We start from the raw sequence: 14,467 nt of genomic DNA, 5'->3' as shown, positions 1-14,467 counted from the left end.
TATTATTGAAGTAAAAAGTTCTAGTGTTCTCTCAGAGTAATTATAGACACTGACAGATTCTCTATATGATCTTTGTTACACGAAGGGCCATATCTGTCTTTGTTGATGATTTCATATGCATTTTAAACTAAATCTGAACTGAACTTTATCTGAACAAATATTAAAATGAGGCTCTAGTTTTCAGTGGTGGAAAAATTACTCAAATCCTTTACTTATGTAAAAGTTGCAATACCAAAATGGCAAATTACTCCATTAAAAGTAAAAGTATACAAGTATTAGAAGTAAAATGTATTAAGTATCAAAAGTAACTCATTAAAGTAAAGGTACTCATTCTGAAGAACAGTCCCTTTTAGAGTGTTAAATTATTGATGCATTAACTTGTAAGAAGTATTTTAATGTTGTAGGTCTAACTGCTCCGTTGGGTAGTTTAAACTCTAACAATGCATCATATTTTATGAGCTTATCATATGTTTTGCATTTAAAACCTTATTCTGCAAAGTAACTAGGAACTCCAGCTGTCAGATAAATGTTGTGAAGTAAAAGTAAAAAGTACAACATTTTACTCTTAAGTAGTTGTAGTGGAGGAGAAGTAGTAAGTGTCACTAAATGGAAATACTCAGGTAAAGTACAAATACCTCAAAATTGTACTTAAGTACAGTACTTGAGTAAATGTTCTTTGTTAGTTTTTGCCTTGTCCTCACTGTTTATCTTACTAGTGCAATGCCCGTTCAAAACATGCCTGTTCAGAACCGGCCGATTGCTTGGCCTCCGGTATTGCTGCTTGCAGCTTTCTCGAGAACCGCTCATCCAAACAACTTCACACTCGACACTGCGCTTCCAGTCACTTGCTTTGAGCCCCGCACAGAGCGCTGTTCGCCCCGCCCCGCTGCTGCACAGAGCGCTGTTCACTTGTTTATTCAAAGTTTATTAATATTGAACGTGTCGCATGTCCAGTCAGACACTGCATGTCCTCGGGTCCCCAGCAATACACCCACAAAGTGTGAAGTAGATCGGACGAACGGTTCTCGAGATATGCGAAGGACACACATACAGACAGAGATTCCTTGCTTTATACTATTATTATCAAGCAATCTAAGTGCCAGACATTTGATCAATAATTTTACAATGACCAGACGTTCAGACGTATTCATGAAGTTCATGATGACAGCTTTGAAAAATCTTCCAAAGAGAATTAGTTTCTCAGTCAACAAGTGTAGAGGAAGTTTAGATTTCTTTACAAATCGGTGACAGGCTGCATCCTAACCTGAAACACAAAATCAGACCCACCGTCCTCAGTGTTTTCGCACCAGCAAACCTTCCACCCACAACCTTTTCCACTTAGTGTCTCCAGACCGTAATACGCACACGTCAAGGGGGTTGTGTTGTGGGCCAGCAGCATGTAACCCAGCGTGCCCACAAGCCCCAGTTGTGTAAAAGCTGGGCCATCTCAGTAGAGCGTGGAGGTGGAAACAAATGCTGAGTGCAGCTGCAGACTGACTGTGTGTGCCCTGTGGTGTGTATTTTTAGACCAGAGCAGATGCTGGTGTATCATGTCTGCTGTGACGTCACTCGCCTCTCCCTTTGTCAGCTGAGTGGATCCCTACTCTCCTTCAAAGGTCAAGGAAGTCAGCAAGAGGGGAAGTGGGAGGGGGAACTAGAGGAGGAGTGGGAGAAAAGGGGCGATCTGAGAGGTTAGAAGACACATAGAGAGGGGAGGGCTATAAATAAATAAAAAAGGGAGGGGAGCGATGAGAAGGAAACGGAGAAGAGATGGAGAAATGGACCAGAGAGACTGGGCTGAAACCAGAAAGAGGTGAGAGGGAAGGAGAAGAGGGGGGGAGAAGAGGAGGAGGAGGAGGAGTGGGAAGTGGGGAAAAAATATAAAATTAGAGAAGAGTGGAAGACAAAGAGAAGGTAGAGGGGGATAAAGAAGGGAAGGGAAGAAAGAAGAGGAAAGCAGGGTAAATGAAAAGGTGTAGCAGGTGAGAAACTGACCTGCGAGAGACCTGAGACTGGTGAAATGGGAAAAGAATTAGAGGAAAGGTAGAGGGTATGAGAGAGGAGGAGGAACGGGAAAGAAGGTGGTGAAGGAAAAAGAGGAGGGGGAGAAGGAGGAGAGGAAAAGAACATGGAGGAGGATGAGGAGGAAAGATGCAGGAGTTGGAGGAGATTGAGATTGTCACAAGTCTTGCGTGACATGAGAAAGTAGGTGTCAGAGTCTACTAACCATGTAACAGTGGCCCGATACAAAATTCTAAATTAGCAGCAAAACCATGTGAAGCTAACTTTTTTTTGTGTAAATTTTTTGTGATCATTGGTTTACTCTGATATTGTGTTTTTTCTATCTTCATTTTACTTTGTGGCTTGGAAAACTGAGAAACTCCATATGTGACAAAACCCTGGGAAGAGCTCTGCAATGCTCACAGTTATATCTGGTAGCGTGGAGAAGGAATTCTAACAATATTCCCAGTAGCCATTTATATAAATATATTTTTTCCTCTTCCTGGTTTTCTTTTCCTCACACTCTCCCTCCTCCTACAGTCAGCTTCAACATTGCCATAACAGACAGCACTGACAGATAAAAAGACAACACACACACACACCACTACCACCACGACCCCCATGCAACAGCACATCCACAGCTTAATAAAATATACAGTGATAATGTCAATGCTGAAGGTGCTTTGATGCGATCAGGAGCGACCTGAGCTGTTGGAGGGCATCCTTATCTCTGTGAGTGTGTGCGTGTGTGTGTGTGTGTGTGTGTGTGTGTGTGTGTGTGTTTGGCAGGCTGGCCTGTTATGGGAATCATGATGAAGTCAACGATGCACCCAGGGCTGATTTGATGTCCTGTCTGACTCAATGTAACCTTAACATAAGGAAGCTAGGAGCCGACCAAATACAAACAACCAAATAGGAGTGATGATAACATGACATAAACTAGATGGCATTCAGTAAAGCCATACCTCCGCCAACACTATACAATTGTCAAGATATGCCATTGGCCAAACTATGTGATCAATTAGGAAGAAGGAAGTTGATGACTTCTTCGTTGACCCATGACCAACCTTTCCACAAAGTTTTGTGCAAATCCATTGATAATTTATTGAGATATCCTGCAGACACAGAAACAAACAGATTGAATGGGGCGGAAACACAACCCCCATCCAACTTTTACATCAATGGCCAAATTGGGACTCAAACCCTTAAGGGAATACAACAAGTTTTTGAAAGATTGCCCCATTGGTCAACCTAGGCTACCCGTTAAGTAATGAGAATATAAACACCAAAATCGTCCATGTGTCCCCAATAGATCATTTGCACCTGTGATGCATGCTAACTCTTTAGCATACACCATGTTGCGTGATTATAGGCAGCTAGCATTGTTCAAAGTTAAAAAAAAAAAAAAAAAAATAGAAACAGAAACATTCAGTAATAAAAAGTTGTTAGTGGTTTTTGCCTGGCCTCTGGAACCGGCCTAGAAGAGTAGCTACATGACTGACTGACTGACTATTGTTGAAAGTTGTGCGAGAAGTGGCGTCAAGACCTACACAGTTATGGTGGTATACGTGATATCGCATTGTTTGCACTGTTAGTGTTACAATAAAGTTGAATTGAATATCAAAATGTTTCCTTTCACGCACTTCCCAGGCAGGAAATTGTACAAAATGCCATTTATGTGTTGTATTACATCAGGGTGAATAATTATTTTCAGAAAACAAAAGGGAAAGTATTTATTTTTGTGGTTGGCTAGCAAAACAAGTTAGCCGGGTACTGTCTCTCCCTCGATTCCAACTGCTGACCGCGTCCTCACCGGAGCAAGAGAGGAGCGGACTTAACGTTACAGCTAATGTCTAGGAAAAAACACAGGCTGCCAAACAGACCGCAAAGTAACTTACTCATTAGGAGTGTTAGCTGACAAGCAGTAGGACAGGGTCACTTACTATGAACGAGGCTACAGGTAGTTGCTGGTCGTGTCAGATATCCATCAGTCATGTCCACAGACAGATAATCGCTACATCCACTCGCATTATTCCCCGGTTACTGATGTTAACAACTTATTGCAAAAACGAATAAGAAGCTTTACTATAAGGCACAGACAACTGATCCCTTTTCATTTCAACAAATTAACTTTGACAATATCGCTTACCTTCTCACCACTAAAGCAAAGATAGACTAGAAGGGCATTCGGAGAGCGCAGACCTCCGCCAAGGTTCGTGCTATTATTGCTTGTTCGTGAGTCGGATCCGGATCCGCTCCAAAACTTAATGGATTCTTCCTTTGGCCCATGCTACACCCTTCCACGAAGTTTCATGATAATTGGGCCAGTAGTTTTTCCGTAATCCTGCTAACAGACAAACAAATTAACAAATGGCACCGAAAACATGATCTTTGCGGAGGTAATAAGTGTCTGATCGGTGTAAAGGACATCCACATACACACACTTATGGCAATCCTATGATTTCAGATTGCTGTAAGGAAGTGACCAAGTCTATGTTGTTGGGGAAAACAAATCATATTGGACTTGTTTTCAGTGCTGGTGTGTTTGTTCCTTACACTCTCCTGTAGACTAACTTGGAGGAATGCCACTGGAGAAAATTTAATGTTTTGGAATGTTTAAAGCCATTTTTCTCACTTTTTACTTTTAGACACATAACACTAAAACACTCAAAATCAAAATATCACAAATTAAAACATGTCAAGTTTTCACTATGTGACAGGTTTTTGCAGGCCACCACACTTATAGTATATCACTACAATGCAGAGGGCAGTACAGCACACCCAAGAGGAGGCCCCGCTTGCACTAGGTCAACCTAGTCTTGTTTTTATTATATGGCCTTTACATTCATACATTTCAAAAATGAAATATCATTAACTAAATATATCAAATGTAAGCAGGTTCACTCTTGGAACTATTTCAGGTGAGCAAGCATGTATTCATCCATTACACAACCATTTTTAGCTGACAGCTGTCTCCCATTGCTCAGCACATTCACCTCATATGTAAATGGGGAAAGCAGTCCCATGTAGTTCAAAACACTGTGTTGTTTTTGTATCATATTTCATGTAAATTTGATCAATCTCATGCACAAAACTGCCAGACCGAACTGCACATAATTTAAGACTGCTCACCGTTTGGCTTTAGAGCTGCTACAACTTTTCATTTGCTCACTTTTGAGATAATAATAGTCGCCTAATATCACATATAGTGTATGCTAAAGTATTAGCATGGAGAAGCTGGCGCAAATTAAATGTGGATGATTTTTGTGTCTATGTTGTCATCAAATAATGGGGAAGTTGACCAACTGTCCAGCCACGTTCTCTGGGAGTTGTTAAAAGGCATTCTGGGAAATGTAGATGAAGGAGGTTGGGGGAAAGTGGATACAACAGAAAGGTAAATTACAACACTTAATCACAAAATAACTCCTGGAATGCAGTGAACATCACAGATTGATGATATGAAACAGTATACGAGTATCTGAAGGTGGGATGTTCCTTTAAAAGTGAAGGGGAGAGCAGCTCCCAAGAGTAGACTGATGCACCTCAGCAAAGAACATAGAACAGCATAGTGTTTATAGGTACTTCATTTTTTCATTAATAAAAAAAAAACCCTGCTTTGAAGAAAACATGTTATTGCAGTCTATTCTCAGGAGCTGCTGCCCTCATCCCTATTTGATGGGATTATTTCCCTGGGCAAGAGGGCCATACATTTCTTTGAAGATACATATACAGTCAAATCCATAGCTACTAGAGGCCTTGATGCTGTTGACTCATGTACATTGCAATATGGATTTCATTTTAAAATAATATGACTATTATGGGTCTTTGTTACTCTTGTTGAACAGCGTTAAAGTAGTAATCCGTGAGTTTCTCATTTTTTGATTTTGGTGTACTAAAACTAAAACAGAGAGAGAGAGAGAGAGAGAGAGAGAGAGAGAGAGAGAGAGAGAGACTGTACTATCACATAAATGAACAATAAAAATATGCAAAAATGTTCTTCAAAAGAGAAAAGAAACTAAAGAAGCAAGACACAATATTAAAATACACAGAAAAGTATTGTGTTGTTTTACATGTGTTACATTTTCTACCAATAAAAAGAGTACAATGTGCAATGTACCAGAATGGGTCTTGTAAAAGTAAAAGTATGTCAGTAGACTATGTGCTGTGTTGCCGTGTAAGTTGTCAGTATGTGTCTGCACCAATGTCACCAAGACAAGTTCTTGCACATTTACTTTACTTTACCAGTGATTCTGAGTCCAGAACTGTGGAATTACAGTATGCCACAGTGGGCTGGCCTGATAGATGTTATTTTCTCCCAGCTTCTCCCACACACAACCTCTCATCTATACCACCTCTCATCCACAGCACAGCAGCAGGTTTGGCCCTCTTCCCAAACAATCAGGACCGGACACATAACCACTCATGACAGACACAAGCTGTCCAGAGCCCGCCAGCCCACAATCACACTCCTGCGTACAGTGATGGGACCTGGTGCTACGCCTGGCTGCCTGTGGAGATAGCAGCCCATGGTCTTTCTAAGATATTTCGGTGAAATTTTTGTATGTATCACAGAAGCTATGTCATGCATTATAAGCTTGGGTTAAAGGTAATAATCTGTGACATTTTCATACACATAAATGTACGTTTTGCTACTCTCTATCACTGTTTGATATAATACAATAGTGATTCAACCTATAGCCAGTTCAAGATTTTACATTTGCTGTTCTAAACACCTGGTGTCAGGCAGGTCTCTCCCGGGAGAAAACCTTTGGCACGCAGTAGTGATGCGTTGTACGTTTCCAGCAGCAGCAGCAACAGCAGTTTGTTGGAATGAATAGAAGAAGAGCTGGGTAGTTAGCATGAGCAGCGATAGCCACCAGGGCTGAACAGACAAAGAAAAGACCAGCACCAGCAGAAACTTCACCAACAGAAAATCCAAGGAAACAGACGCCACAGTACAATGTTTGATTGACAGGTGATCTCTAGGAAGCGCAGAGCAAAAACACCACAGCAATGAGCACTTACCACCAAAAAAAAACAGAAGATTTCCACAGAGGATAGCCACATTAAATGCTGAATTCTTGGAAAGGTGTGTCCTTTTATGTCAGGAGCATGAATGAAAAGGATTTTGCAAGGTAGAACATGTAAATGGGCATGTACATGTAAAGTATCTAAAAGAAAGTGGTCACAGAATAATTTTAAAAGACATTATTACATGGGAAGACTAGCAAGACTGCAACTGCAGAAGAGCACCCAGAGGAGAGAGGTGATATTCAGGGGAGTGGGATTCTCCCCTTAGGGTGGCAGATAAAATTAAATAGTGGATAGGAGTGTTGTGGGCCAGGTAGTAAAGGTCATTATGTGACAAAATTTGCTAAAGGGATTTCACTGACCAAAACAGAAGGTCATGTAAGTAACTGGCAGGCAATGGCACCGAAGAATGTCCTTAATCCGACAACTGTAAGTGCCTTGCTCATGACCCCCGTGACCCCTGTGCAAACAGCCTCGGGAAAAGGAAAGGGGAAAATTGTTGTTTGTTTCAAAATACTTGGAACAAAACAAAAAAAAGAATAAGAGGAGAAAAAACAGAAGAAGAAAAACGTCACTGTTTCATTTTCCTGATGTACTTCCCCCTCAATAAAAAATCACCTCAATCAAATGAATGAAACTTTAACTCTGGAGTAAGACAATGCTGACAGAGACAGTGGGCACGATTGAAACAGTCGGACTTCAAAGTGCTTTAAAGTGAACTCAGTACTTTACTACTTTGGTTAAACTTTTATTGGGCACAATCATAAATCATGAATGCCACCTACACTCTGCATTAAGAAAATAGGATCTACCATCATTTGAATAAGATCCACCATCATTTATAGTAGTCATATTTACAGTGGTATCCTACAGCTACATAGATATAGCTTTATGTTCTGGATAAGGTATGTGTAAATTAGGTAGTATAGTCAATGGAATGTTTCATTTTTCATAAAAAAATCTATGGAAATATGACAGAGGGAGAAATCTGTCCTCTATGCTTTTAATGTATTGACATATAGTGAAATTTATGCATCTATCCAGAAAATAGACCACAAGCTATGAGCCATTATTCATTCTTTCAACTGAAAAACAAAGGTTCAAGTTTCAAACATTACATCAAACTAGGTGTTAGCGCTGCCTATCACCTTCCCTTGAAAAGCCCTCGAGTACAGAGCGCCACCGACAGCTTTGAAATCAGACTTCCTGAGAACAAAGAAAATAGATTTCCACCCAGGCACATTGTGTCCTGAGCCACACTCCGTCCCGGGCCTCGGCGGACCTATATAATCAACATGCACACGTTAACTTCGGTCATCCGAGGATAATGCCTGAGGATCTAAAACACACCCCAACTTGGCCAGGAACATGAGGGTACAAAGCAGATGTCCGCTGCTCCCACCAGCTGCTATGGAGAACATTGGAGAAACCAGACATCAGTGTGTATTAGTGTTACATACTCACACTCAGGTGGAACAGCCAAAAGTGTGTTGCCAACTATTCTACAGCTTCTCAGACCCCAAAAATCAGAATCAATTTCAGAATCGCTTTCAACACCCGATACAATAAATGTTAAAGAATTAGTCTTGGTGACATTGGTCCACAGGCATATTGACAACTTGCAGAGTTTCACAGTGCATATTGACATGTTACAAGGACAACAAGACCTCTGAACACTTAATACAGTCAAAAGTGTTAGTATTGGCACCATGAGCGAAAGTCATGTCTTTTTTTCTTTTCTTTTTTTTCTTTTTTTTTGCTGCTAGGAAAGTATTTGGGACAGTGAGTAATGTTTGTCTTTGCTGCTGACACACGTACAGCGTAATATGGATTTTACATCAAAAGTTGAAGATGAGGCAAAAGAAAAGACTGTCAGCTGTTACTTAAGGAACTTTATTGGCATCCATGTTAAACAATGACACCAGCAAAAACGACTGACTTTAGCTCACCTTCCCACTGCTTGCACTTTTGATAGCCTGCACCCCAATCAATTCATTCATCAGTCTTTCCGTTTCTTATTGTCTTAATAGCTTCTCTTTTCTATTTACTAATTATAACCAAGGTTTTACACAAAACCAAAAAGATAATAATATAGGAAACATAATTTAGGATTTCGTGCAGTGTTCATAGGCCAAAATACCTGTCAATTATGTCAATTTTGCTACACATTGCTTCAGGTAATTTCTCATAAGTGTCTGCACCTAACACAACTTTCACAGAAACTTTCACAATTTCACACCAATGGATATTAATGAAGTCTGCCAGGCACATTACCTCATTAATAATATTACAGATTAAACTATGATGAATTGGTGGACTGCACAATGGACTGTTCTGGCCCTGGTGTGACCGGTCTCTTATCTGACCTTTACAGTTACTCGCTGTAGAAGACACTGGAGAGACAGAGACCCTCATGAGACAGGACTAAGACGGCAGATGTGCGTAAGCCTTCTCCAGAATGGAAAGGCCCATAGACCTTTTACATTGTGTGGGTATCCAATAATAGGTTATTTTAATTTCTCCGGACACCTCTGGGGATATGGGCCTTGAAAGACTTAATGACTGATAAAAGTAACATCGCTTTAGACTTGTGAAATTGACTTTACTGACCGGCTTGTTTCTTCTGCCCTTTGATGAATGCAGTTGCTGTATGTTTGCAGCGGCCATCTGTGTAGGAGGCAGACAGTATGTGTGTTTTGTTCTGTTTTCATCTTAAGCATACTGTAGACACATCCTTGGCAACTGCGGTTGATATCTTATTAAGTTGTGAATATTTAAATCTGTAAACACTGAGTGAATAATTACAACTATAATGGCATTTCCGGGAACAATATACTGCAGGGTGTCAGAGGCTTCTCTACAGATAAGACAGACTGGTTTGGGAATTCATTACCTCATTATGATGATGTATGGAGAATGTTATAATGATATAGGTGCTCGTTTGAAAAAAATAAATAAATTAATCAAGACAGACAAGGAACCTTGGGCCCCAAATGTTGTCAAGAATAAAGGTATGCTGAAGTCTGAGTGTGTCCTCTTTCATAACGCACAATGAGCAAGGGACTGCAAAAGCTACCGGACAAATCTACTGGATAAAATATACATCTTACACTTGTATATGATTTGTGTCAAAGAGTGTATTCAAAAACATCCACCAATGACACACACACACACACACACACACACACACACACACACACACACACACACACACACACACACACATGCACACATGACTTAATAAAACATTTTTTTCTTTCCACCTATGAAATAATTGCTCGAGTTAGGGAACAAAAACCTTGTTCCCTCTTAAACAACAGAGCTGTGCTGAACCTTAATGCATGCGATGGAGACCTTCCAACCCTAGATTTGTTATTATCCATAACTAATAAACCGAGTATTATGTTAACCTGCTTATGAAAAGAGCCAATTAGGAGGAATATCGGGCCGCTCGTGGACAGCATTTCCCCCAACAGACAGAGAGACACCATGTGCTTGTCAACTCCCACCTTCTGAACAAAAGAGGCAGAGCCGCCCAACCTCTCCACCCTCCCACTGGCATTGAATAAACAACAGGGTAAACAGCGACGTGGAGAGAAAGATGAATGGTCCTGTCCAGCACCGAGAGCCCTTCAGAATCTTAAAGGGAAAATCCACCCCAAAACACAATTTACATATTATTCCCATGATCTTGGACTCTTCAGATTAGATTTGTGAACAAGTTTTTTCTTAAAGCTAGAAACCAGAGAGACAAGCCTCTAATCTATGACATCATTAGGAGATGAAACCTAGAGTTGCCCAACCTGCAGACTGACTTGTGAACTCGTAGAATATTTGCTTGGGTTTTTACATCCAAATGGGCTTCGTTTAATTGAAGTGGCGACAATTATGAAGCTGAGAATATGCCAGTCTCCTCATAGAGTCTGCTGGCTACTGTGCTCAAATTAAATGTCCGTTTCCCATCCACTGCCAATGAAGCAGCAGAGAGTTTACTGTACATCTTATTGACACGGTCAAGAGCCTTCACTTTTGCTCCACTTTTTGAAAAAAAGAGTTCACAAATGAACTGTCTCCAGCCACATTAAAATATACAGCACTTATTCTGTTTTAGGATGTATTTTCCCTTTAAACACAAGGGACCACTGTGTGATATGGCATTGCTACTGAGCCCAGCTGAGCTGAGCTCTGTATGGGACCAACAACAGAATTGGTTCTCTTATAAAAGCACAAATGGAGCAATGATTTGGGGCTATTCATCTAGGTCAAGAGAATAAATGCGGCTAGTTAAGACGAGACAAATTAGAAAGTCGTGCTACGCCAGCAGAATCGTCACTTGACTGAGAAAAATGATTTTCAGTGTTCCCTCTTACCTCTTACTTTCTCTTTGTCTCCTTGTCCTCACACACTCACAAGCATACAGGCATGTAATTTGTGCATACACATAAGTACACAAAATGCCACACAAGCACTGCACACTCACAGTAATATATCAACCATTTACAGCATACACTAAAGCTAGGAGAAAATTGCAGGTGGACAGGTGGGAGAAGGTTGGAATTTCCCATGCAGCGGTGAGTAAGGATTAACATAGTGATCTGTGTGTATCGCTGTAAGATGGATGCTCCACAGCCAGCGCTGTGTGTGTGCGTATGTTTGTGTGCATCTGCATCTGTGTGTGTGTGTGTGTGTGTGTGTGTGTCTGTGTTTAGCATTCAGGGTGACGAGGGTCAGAGACGCCTGACCAGTAGCGGTGTCTCAGTGAACAAAGGTCATGTTGTAGAAATGGAGACACGGAGAACTGGGGGAATAGAGAAAGAGAGGGGGGTAGAGTGAAAAAGGAAAAGATGAGAGGCAGGCTGGGAAAATAACTGTGAAGTGAAAGGAAAGAGGACAAGGAGAGGGGAAGAAATGCAGAATAAGAATATGGCCTATGTCTTACAGACACTGTGCATCTCTAACATGTTTTTCCTCCATTGACAATCATGCATTTATGCCATTTTTCAATGCATTTTCACTGGTTAGACACTGGTGGTGTGGAATATGATAGAATAAGAGAAAGATAGAGTGAGGAAGAGAAAGGGGAAGTGAGCACAGCGTGGACTGTACTTACTCAGCGTTAGCCATGTTGCTGGGTGATGGAGAGAGGAGAGAGGTGGTGGTGGTTCTCACAAGGTTTCCACTCTGTTCTGCCTCTTTTAGCGCTGCAGTTCACCTGATAGATGCTGCTCTCATGTTGCACCTGGGAATAACACCATCATTATTGCAAGTGAACGACTCATAATCCATGCATTTTGATTTAGTGTCCCAAATAGGCCAAAATGCATCTGTTACAATTCATGTTTTGTTACAGAAAAGAAAAAAAATGGCAAGTGAATGTTCCGAATTGCTGGTAACTTTTTGAATTCACTAGCCGCAGTGGCTGGAGAGCCAAAAAGTTAATTTGACACCCTGTATCTCTAGTGTTGTATACTGACACTTGAAATAGCATGTCAGTTCTTAATAACATCACATATTCTGACATGAGAGACATTTGATAATGTAGTTTTAGTAAAATTTGCTGTCCAAGTAAAATTTTATCACGACTGCATGTCATCAATAAGATTTTCAAGTGTTGATTTTTCTGTATTCTATTCTGTGTATTCTGTGATGAAAATATTTTGTATCACAAGCTGTAGCACATAGTGAACATGTTTAGAGCAATTTGAATCAATCTCTGGGACAAGCCATAAAGCACATGAGGAACCTATTCAAGTGCTTGGCCTTGGGTTGGCTATGTTTTTTTTTTATAAAAGTGACAGAGGCGAACCCCTGATATCAAGCTGAAAGAAACTCCAGCCTCATGGCTTTATAACTCACAGAAAGATTATTGACAATGTAAACGCAAAGAAAAAGGGAAACACCGTTTACAATGGACTAGATTGCTTAAGGATATGACAAATACAGCATCCTATAGTCTGCACTCGGACTTAAAAACGTGTCACATTGATTTTTATTTTAATTTACAGGCTTGATAAATGATATTTTAAAAGGATAAACTTCACTGGACTAAGTGAAAGTCAAGTAGCCACCCAAAGAGTGTTGTAACCCCAAACATAATTACTTTTAATTTACTTTTAATATTAACTTTAAACTTTTAATTGGACCCTTGAGCATTTGCCTAGCTTACAATCCTATATAGGATGAAACATTCAACCTCCACAAATAAAGCTGGGTGCATAAATTGACATGAACCCTGACTTTTAAGGCTCCTGCCATCAGACTAATAATCCCACAGCATGCACCTGTGCTAAGACTGAACTCATTTACTTGCTGTTGTATCTGATTCCAGAGAGGATAAACCAAGTGAGAGTAGTGCGTAAAATAGCCGGGGTGTCCTCGTTCTACATAAAGTGGGATCAATTATTTATTCGGACCAAAGGACCTACCTGTCCGAGATTTACATTGTTAACGGGTACTCGCGCCTCCCGCTGCCCCCTTGCTGATGGTAATGTCTCCCTCGGCGGTGATCGGAGTAAGTGAAGCAGCAGCGGGCTCGCAGTGTGTGTAGGCTGCAGCTATCCTTAGCACTTTTGCATTGGACGAGCACCCTGCTGCTGCTTCTGCTGCTCCCACTGGCGCCGCTTTGGATTCCAGTGCAAAACCGAAGGAGGGCTGGAGCTCAAATGCAAGAAGCATCGTCATTCGGCAATATCATATTAGCTCTTGAGTGTATCTGACCGATCAAATCACGATCTTAAGTGCATCCTCCTGTCTGGGATGAGAGAGAGAGAGAGGGGTTGTGTGCTGCCGCTCCAGATCCAGATCCAGATCCGCTCCTCTTCATCCGAGGGTTTCCCCGGCGAGCGCAGCGGGGAACCCTGCGAGAGGAAGGGAGCTGTCCAGGTGCTGAAATAACACCGAGAAAGCCTCGGCTCTCCACCTACCCGCTTCCACAGCAGCAGCCGGGCAACACAAGGGCTCAATTTTCATCCAAACGCCATCAAAACATTGACGTTTTCGTGCCGGAGACTGACAGTAGCCAATGAATCGTGTGACATTTGCATCGCTCCGGTCACGACATAGCAGTCTAAAAATGTTGTCTGTGGGGTGGATGTGTGTGTGTCTGTGCGTGGAGATTTTCTCCGTTCCCGATAAGGCCAATTTGAGAGCGGTTTCTCGCCACACTTGGTTTTATTAGCTTTACGCCTGGTAGGTCGTCCCTCTCCGTGTCATGAGCGTTTTTTTCTCTGGTTTCCTAAAATAAAGATACTATGGGAATATAAATTGCCTTTATAGCAATTGGCTTAACCGTTTGTCATTCATCGGGATTAGCCAGTCGATGGTTAAAGCGCACATCAATCAATCTCATAGCGTCTCTTCCTTTATTTAAGCACGCCTGGACGTGGGCTGCTGAGGATGTTATAGGCTAAGGCTGGGACTTCAGGGTGTGCGCAAA

The sequence above is a fragment of the Centroberyx affinis genome, unplaced genomic scaffold (genome assembly GCF_046629955.1).
Source record: "Centroberyx affinis isolate AG114_WGS23_722 - 3 ecotype Tasmania unplaced genomic scaffold, CSIRO-AGI_Caff_v1 ptg003314l_1, whole genome shotgun sequence".
Lineage (NCBI taxonomy): Eukaryota > Metazoa > Chordata > Actinopteri > Beryciformes > Berycidae > Centroberyx > Centroberyx affinis.
The sequence above is the reverse complement of the archived record's forward strand: the minus strand, read 5'-3'. Positions refer to the sequence as shown.